Here is a 9,746-nt window from a genome sequence, read left to right on the forward strand (position 1 = left end):
GAATCTCTTCGGGATATTTTTAGCAAAGTTGGTCTACTTACAGCGACATCACAGTATATTTATAGTTCATTCCAACCACAAAAGGATAAAAGCAAAATAATCAGACATCGAATTGACGCAGTGTGATTGGTGCCATAACATCTCGCGATGTGCTTGAATAAAATCTATGATATTCACTATGGATTTGCAAAAAAATGACGTTTTGTTTGTTTTTTGCCCAGGGGATAGGATTTGCGACTCAACGGGATAATACTGCTAGCATTCTTGCCACTATTCCATTGGTCATAATTTATAAGTATTTTAAATTCTTATTTTAATCTAGTTAAAGACTTAATGTTAATATATCTTATGTAAATAAATATTCACAATATGGACACATACAGTTAATAATATTGAGCTGTGCCCTTGACTTCGTAAAAGTTTGAATTTAACAATAAAATTATTGTAGCCTAAGTTATTCCTTTTTACAACAGCTATGTGCTAGGAAAAGTCCCCTTAAAATTATTCTAGCCATTCCAGAGATCAGCTGGAATAATAAGATAGACGGACGAAAATAAAAAATTTAATTTTGGTATATGTACCGTCAATATAACGTATGCATTTAACAACTACAATTTTATAAAAAGTAAAAGCTACTAAATTTCTTAACATTTCTACTCGATAGAATCTAAATTCTGATACTTTAAATTATTTAAAATTAATTTAATCCTGTAAAATGACGATTCAAAAGTGCGCTGAAGAGCGCACTCGAATAGAGTGTATTTTGATTTAATTTATATCGTCCTGCCCGCTCCCCTCCTCTTCACTTCCTTCCTCTTATTAAAATATATTACGTGATAATTTTTAAACCAAACTCCAAATAAATCTTAATTTTGGTGTTTCAAAGCAGCTGTCAGGCGTTCTATGAACTTCAAATTTCTTACAATTTTCGTTTTTATTTCATCTCGTACTGGTGGAAAACATTATGAGAAAATCTGAATGTCTAATGTCAATGAAATTCTGCCACACGTGTATTTATTGCAACAACGTTGCAAGGGCAGGCTAACCCAGTGAGACATTTATTCGTTTCTTAATATAGTGATAACAAATGGAACATAGGCATATAATAAAAACTCTCAATAATATATTATATCCTGATTTATTTACCTATATTTTATTATTTGTATATCTTTTATAATGAGATAGGACACGCCAAATGGGACGCCAAACTGTTTTTTTTTTTAAATACCTGTACTGTCACGCTGCACTAGTATGTAAAATTGAGAGTGTGTTTATTGATAGATTGTGTTTTATTTTCTTAAAACCCACAAGTGTTAACAATAGATATATTTTTAGGGCTGTATTAATACAATAAACCTACATTAAGCCTTTCTTTAATAAAGGCACAAAAAACGTAATGTAAAATAATTTAAAAATTGAAGCAAATTGTTATTGAGGACGTAAAAATTTACTGACTGTGTGTGTCGCCAGCTGTAACGAACGATTTTTTATTAATTTAAGTAATTACGATCAATATTGTACAGGTAAAGATCGTAAATGCGAAGATTCTTTTTTAATCAAAATATATTTTCCTCAAAAAAAAACAATTATCTACTTTATTTATTCAACATATCTAATAAAAATATCTAATAGAAAACAAGAGTGAAGATCCAGTGCCAAATGATTATAATTCCTTTTTTGAATTTGAAATTAGACACTTTTTTTGACATAAACGAACGCTAATATCAAATGTAATTGATGAATAAATTATAACTTTTAATAAAAATAAAACCCTAAGATAATATTCGAGATATTTTTTTTAATATGAATACATTATTGTTTTTTTTTTTATTTAAATGAAATTCAAAAGGCGGTTTTGATAAAATTGAATAAGTTATTTTACTCGCCTAATGAGGGTAGTTTTGAAAGCTATACGCGTGTAACGTATCGTACTTTGACACTGCATTGATAAACTCAATATATTGTAATATGACTTATTTCCCTTCTCGTTTGAGTGGGGCTACTCACGGTCGTATGTGCACCACTCTTTAAAGTTAGCTAGTAATACGAGTGATTATTCTTTTCCAATCCTAAGAATATTATCACCCATGCCTTGGCTTATGTTCATCAATTGTGTGAAGAAGGCGCTAGAAGAAAGTATCTTCGAGAAGAAGAGCTCGAATTACCAGGTAACATACATTTATATTCATCTCAACACTAACCTAAGCCGAGTACACTTTGAAAAATGTCTTAGTAAAAATTTAGAATTTCGTGAGATAGATCATAATCTATCAGTATCTACCTGTTAGATTATGGTCTATCTCGCGAAATTGTAAACTGTCGATCGATTATCAGTGTCGTAACTTGTCACACCGAAGCCTAAAGCCTTTTATATCTAGAGGAAGTGCTTATTCTAACACGCTGCTCAAAGGCATGGATATATATGTGATGGATTTTCATCCGGCTCGTACAGGTTTCCTCACGATGTCACTTATCGCCAAACAGCTTAATAAAATAAGTCATGTAGATAGTAGGCTAACTGTATGTGAAAGGGGAAGATTTGACCTATGACCAGAAATTGTCTGCGATTAGCTGAATTGTCTGGATTAATATTTAACTGGATTTGTATAATACGACTTGGATTTTATTATAATCAAAAAATAACATACCTCATTAAATGTTCATTTCTTCATACTGTTTGTTCTTGAAGATTTTAATTTTTAAACTGTGAGAAAATGTTTATGTATTCCTGGCTTATTAGAAGTTTTCACAAATATTAATAGCGTTAAAATGAGGCAACTCTCAGGGGAAATTTAGGTACATTGCCGTATTTTAATTTGACTGAAATTACTTGGAACCTTAGTAGTAATTATTTTATTATGTTTACGAACACTTAATTTATTTTTGTTATCATTAACGTATAATTAAAAGATATAATTATGAAAGCAAAGTAGGTTTCATAATTAAATGAGATGTATGTTTTATTGGCCTCGTTAGTGTGGACTCGGTGCAAGCTCGTCTGGGTTACCACCACCAGGTACCACCCACTTATCCGATATTCTACCGCCAAATAACAGTCATCATTATTTTGTTCCGATTCGAAGGGTCAGTGAGCCAGTGTAACTAAAGGCACAAGGGACATAACATCTTATTTCCCAAGGTTGATGGCGCATTGGTGATGTAAGGAATGTTTAATATTTCTTATATGGCCGTTGTGTATGGGCGGTCGTGACCACTAATCATTCGGGTGGCCCATATGCTCGTCCACCAACCTATCTTACCATAAAAAAATAGATATTAAAAAGAAAACAAATGTTTTAAGGAGAAATGTTATCATGTTTTTAAAATTTAAATTTTGAGTAAGGAAGTTTTTCATAATATAAAAATTCTTTCAAAGAAAACACTATGTTGCTAATAATAAAAACAATGTTCATTGTAAATAGTTTCCGCTCCAGGGTACGAAGCATCAAAGAGTCTGATACAAAAGCCGCAATCTTGATGCCATTTACTTTCATGTAAAGCGGTATCTAGATTAAGAGCTTTAAATTTAAACAAAACAAGGTGTGTATTATACCAAAGTTGGAGATCGAGAGCTCAAGATGGTCCAGTAGTTAGAACGCGTGCATCTTATCCGATGATTGCGGGTTCAAACCCAGGCAAGCATCACTGAATATTCATGTGTTTAATTTGTGTTTATAATTCATCTCGTGCTTGGTGGCGAAGGAAAACATCGTGAGGAAACCTGCGTGCATTTCACAGAAATTCTGCGACATGTGTATTCCACCAACCAGCATTGGAGTACCGTGGTGCAATATGCTCCAAATCCTCCAATCCTGATCCTGTAATGATTTATGACTATGGCAAATTGACATCATAGATAAAATATGAATTGCCACACGAATTAATTATCTTATTGCAAACAATACCAAAATCATCTTATTAATAAAAATACATAGTCGAAACCCAATTTGTTCCATTTAATCTGAAGAAATTCGCTGTACACGATTGATTTTATGGGAAATAAAAAAGCTAATAGCCCACTGATAAACAATTAAAACATTCCTAAAGTAAGTATAAATACACGTTAAATATAAATTCGATTCGTTGAACAAAAGCTCGTTGTATAAATCGAAGGGAAAAGAATGAAAATAATCAATCAGATCATTTATAACTGCTGCAATATCGAGGAAATCGTATCTGTTACCGATTCTTGATTTGTCACGGTAGCTGATTCATTAGGTAACTATTAATCTTCGATTAAGGGATAGGGAACGGTTTTAATGAGTTGAAAGTGAAGCCGTACCAAACTTATTGTCGGTTCGAGAAGCTGTGAAAATCTCTTAGGCCATGTAAGATTTTAATTAACCAAATTTGTCTCGACAGCTTTGTGGTTTGTCCCTCCTAAACTGTTCGTTAATTTCTAGCTTGAAGGATGAATTTTGGAGCTTTGAATATTAATGAAATTTAAATGATAATTACAACTGAGATAAAATAACGTATAATATAATATTGAATAATCATTTTTACTTCTAATTATTTAATTGTCTATGTATGGAAATAATGAACGTAATATTATATTTCATTGTTGTTTACTCAATAATATTCCAGGTATTACATTGTAAATGAAGTAATTAGGAATTAGATATTATAATTTCATTTTCAATTTTAATTTTTAAAATTGGATTTTAACCATCGGGAAATATATTTTAGAAGCGGCTTTTTATTTATTTTGGAATATGTGTAGTCAGCGCTGAACCGAAATCGTCCTTTATCTATAATAATAAAATGTCTCTGCGCGCTTCGTGGTCTTAAACGAAAGAGCTGAATTTGATTTTTTTAATAAGAAGATCGAGAGTTTTCATAGTTTCGATTAAAGAAAATCTATCTTACTGTTGCAGAACATTGCAGCATTGCAGCTACGTTCGATTTATTGATAACATGTAGATAATTTGTAATGGTCCGATAGTAATAATAAAGTCAAGTAACAGCCTACAAACACTTCACACTGCTGGGATAAGGCCTCTTCTTCCATTAAGGAGAGGGTTTGGAACATATTCCACCACGCTGTTCCAATGCGGGTTGGTGGAATGCACATGTGGCAGTCTTCACGATGTTTTCGATGAATTATAAACACAAATTAAGCACATATATATAGTGGTGCTTTCCTGGGTTCGAACCGAATCTGATTAAACGCAATCATCGGTTAAGATGCACGCGTTCTAACTACTGGGCCATCTCAGCTCTTGGTCCGATATATTCTAAATTTTGAAGTTCATAAGAAAAGTGTCAATGAATAGATGATAACTACATTTATGTTCCCTTACTAGTACGAGAAATTAAATAAAAATAATAATAAATCTAGAGTGCAAAGCTGGTTAATTTATATAAACTGAGCTATCTATTCCGATCAAATGGACTAAGACTCTTCAAAAACTTATACAGAATAACTTAATAAAATTAAATCACAATCAAGTTTGGTATGGTAACTTACAAGTGAGAAACTTTTGTTTCGTCTTTATTTAACCAAAAAGAATAGTATTTATTAATGCAATTGGATAACATATACATATCGCATCCTCCGTACGCTCTTCCTCCATAACTTATATTTTCAAAATTAAACCGTTAACGGATTTCAGAATATTTTTATTATCACGGAACAAATCGATATTAACAAACGAATGCTTGACAGCTACCAAGAATGCAATGTTGTCGTTTTGCAATAGCGATTTCATACCAGTGTCATCTTCAAGAATTTATAAACTAGTAACACCAAGGCATAGTTCTTGATCGTATCGATGGCGCTGCTCATTCTTCGTCATACAAATCATTTGCCTGTATGGCTTTTTAAATTAGATGAACGGAAATAATTTAAGCTATAATCAAAAATTAACCAATAATTTTGTTTTCAATTTACTTATACTTAAATAGTTGTCGCCTGCGGGTCGCTCGCTATTTAGGGCCTTAGTTGTCATAAGTTAAGCAAAATATTTAGTCCCTTGGAGTTCAAGTTTGCTTCATAAAAAAATTAAAAAAGTTTAAAAAAGCGGAGCAGAGATGGCCCAGTGGTTAGAACGCGTGCATCTTAACCGATGATTTTGGGTTCAAACCTAGGCAAGCACCGCTGATTCATGAGCTTAATTTGTCTTTATAATTCATCTCGTGCTCAGCGGTGAAGGAAAACATCGTGAGGGAAACCTGCATGTGACAAATTTCATAGAAATTCTGCCACATGTGTATTCCACCAACCCGCATTGGAACAGCGCGGTGGAATATGTTCCAAACCTTAAAGGGAGAAGAGGCCTTTAGCCCAGCAGTGGGAATTTACAGGCTGTTGTTGTTGTTGTTTGTTAAAAAAGCGACAGACAGACAGAGTTACTTTCACATTGGTAATATAAGTATAGATATAGATAACGCAAGCCGCTGCGAATTGCGATTTTCTATTTCATAACAACGTTACCGATAAATAGTTAGCAGTTTAATAGATTGAATTAGTAATTTAGTTAGACTAAAATTGAAAGCATAATATTTTAGATATATTGTAAAGCGATGTTCGAATTGAATTCAATAAACAACAATTGATTCGGTAAATAATAAAATAACTTTGGAAATAGTTTCACTTAAAAACATCAATCAATATACATATATAACACGAGATTACGTTCTATTAACAATATAACTGTTTATGTACATTCGTTTTTGTAGTTTTTTCGGTTAGCCATTACAAAAAACGTCTTTATATATTATTAAATATTTGATTACAAATTTACTAGTACAATTAAAAAAATCTCTCTTTAAATTAATCAACTTACAAACTTTTCACAAAGTATATCTTTTTTAATTCCATCCCTATTTAGATATTAAATAATCTGTAAATATTTTCAGCCAGAAATGTCGAGCATATTGATTATCACTAATTTTAGACCTCTGCTAGGAATGGACTTTGAATTCTTCAAATTAAGAAGGGAATGTCGTTGGAATCCGTAGAATAGTTTAAAAGTTTAATTAATATAAAATATGCACGATATTTATCTTTAAACAAAATAACATCAATTATAATAATTTATATTCTCATGTTATTTTATTGTTGAAAAACAGAAACTACTGTTTCTAAGTACTTGAGCTGATAATTGTCAGTAGAATCTATCAATGGTAACTTTAAACTACAAATAAACGATTCAAAAGTCTTACTTAAAGCTTGCTTCAATTAAAGAGTATTGGATTCTAAATTTAAATACTCATCATTTTTTACGTTCCATTTATTATTACATTAATGCCTTTCGGAAAAATAGACAAAACTAAACAAAAATGTATCACTATTTAAAATAAAAAACACAAATGTTCAAATATTTAAAGTAATGAAATACAAATCAATGGATGGAACGATGGAATGGGAGCAGAACTGTTTTCCGAATCACCCTGTTCTATTTATTGTCTATTCTGATTGTCTGGTCAAAAAATGTTGCACCACTTTTGTCACACAATACTACTGAGTGATAGGACTAAGAAATAATTTTATTATAAGGTCGGTAGTAATGATTAGGAATTAGTCAATATTTATAATGTTTGCTTCAAAATTTATAATAACAATTTAAGATTTGTTTCATATATCAACACTATCAAATTTAATCACCAAGTTTTTTTAGGCATTATAATTTTTTGTGTTCGCTTCAGTATTTAAAAAGTAAATTTGTTTATGTCACCAAAAATATCAAATTTAAGCGAAAATTACACATTAGAATGTACATAGGCTCGACTTTAGTGAGTACATCAAGTTACAAGGGGAGATATTCGTATACACAAAGCGAGGTGTCGTTTTCGTTACGAAACCGCCCCGAGATTAATGCTCGCCTAATGAATCAGCTCCAGTGACAAATCAGTTCACGATAATGGATAATCCTTTGTGCGTTCAATCTCCATAGTTCTGATTTTACATCTTAGCTTTCCGTGCTTACCATTGAGATGTTATACCTTATATCGTGACATCTGTTATTGATGATTATCAATTATTATGTTACACGATTTTATACATAAGAATATTAAAAAGTATTCCATAAAAGCTGATATGCATGCTATTAATACAAGAAATAAGTAATTTACATATGGTAAAGAGAACGTTTTTGGGTATATTTGTACGCCTATATAATAAGATACAGGGCAACATAATCAATTTACCTTTTTAAAAATTTGAAAAGATTATTAAGATTAAATTAATAAATAAATCATATTATAAGAGTTATTCATTCATTCATTCATTATAAGAGTACTTTTTAGAAAGAAACGCCAAGAGTTAGGCTCGGGTTCCATCATAGGACACTAATTACTGTAAATAGCAGCATTGCTCTTTTCATATAAACAGTAAATCTGTTTAGCAACTATGCGAGTTTTTTTGCCGTTTCTTCTCGCTAGAAGCTGCTTTTCGAAACGGTGGTAGTATTTAATTATTGACGATTTAAAAATGCTTCATTGTGAAGTTTACTTGAATAAAATTGATTTGATTTGATTTAATTCTGCAATTAGTATAATATTTGAAACATGGTCTGGAGAGTCAGTTCATTACAACATACCTTTTTTGATTATGATGGTTTCAGTACAGGGGCCATTCTTAATGGAGAACAGCTATCTTCATAGATACGAAAGGGCTTAAGTGTGTGCGTAAACACAGGTGCTATCTCTGTTTCTTCACCCTCATAATCCGATGAGACAGCAATCTGACATGACTGGTGAGAGGTCAGCTAACGGTTTTACGTCCTTAACGAGGCATTGGAATATTAATTTTGCCAGCTTTTCATTAATATTGTGCATGTTCCACCAGGAACAGGTTCTAAGGCGTCATAACCAACAAACCACACTATGATTAGTTTGGTGTTTTTTTTATTATTTTAACTGACTTCAAAAAAAGCAGTAAGAATCAATTCGCAATATTTGTTACCTCAGACTTACTTATGAATCTATATGGTTTTTTGAGGACATATTTCCCGTTTGGTTTCATTTTACTTTTGATGAAATATTTTATATTATATGTTCAAAATATTTAATTTAATTAAAACGTAATTTTCACGATTTTTGAAGAAACACATTTCATACTTCATCATAAGTTTGCGCAATTGTTCATATTAAGGAGATACCTAAAAGGAGAATTGCATGGTACATTTCATTAAGTCTTAATCATAAAAACTATTTAAATTAGTTAAGGATATTTACTTTATTATGTCGCATGATGAGCTAATTGGGGTAGGAAGAAATTATTGAAAGCCATCTCCTTATATTAGAATATTCCACAATACGTCGCCTTTTAGCAGTTGATGTTTACATATTGTACTGAAATTGATGGATCGTTGAAACATGATGCAGCGAAATTAAACTTTGTAAATATAGAAATCATGGTTACAAGTATGAGGATAGTAACTTGATTAAGTTTAAAATGTACGTTTATGTATTATCTTTTTAAATATATAAGTACTTTTTCATTTGTAGCCCTAACATTTAATCTGAAATCTAATAAGCATACTTTTTTTTGCATAAAGTAAGAACATATGAGCCTTCGGAAAACCAAAAAACAATGAACATAAGTTACGAAGTCAATTCTTCGTAACCTTAAACTTCTGCGGCGAATTTCTTTTTTCCCCTACTTCTTGCATTAATTTCCAATTTCGATTCAGGATCGTTGAAAGGAACACAGTGGTGAGAAAAATTGAGAATTGAGTAAAAAGCTTATAATAAAGTATAATCTCAACGATCTTTCCCAAGGGCTTACGGCTCCTAGTGGG

This window comes from Vanessa cardui, chromosome 5, assembly GCF_905220365.1.
Source record: "Vanessa cardui chromosome 5, ilVanCard2.1, whole genome shotgun sequence".
Lineage (NCBI taxonomy): Eukaryota > Metazoa > Arthropoda > Insecta > Lepidoptera > Nymphalidae > Vanessa > Vanessa cardui.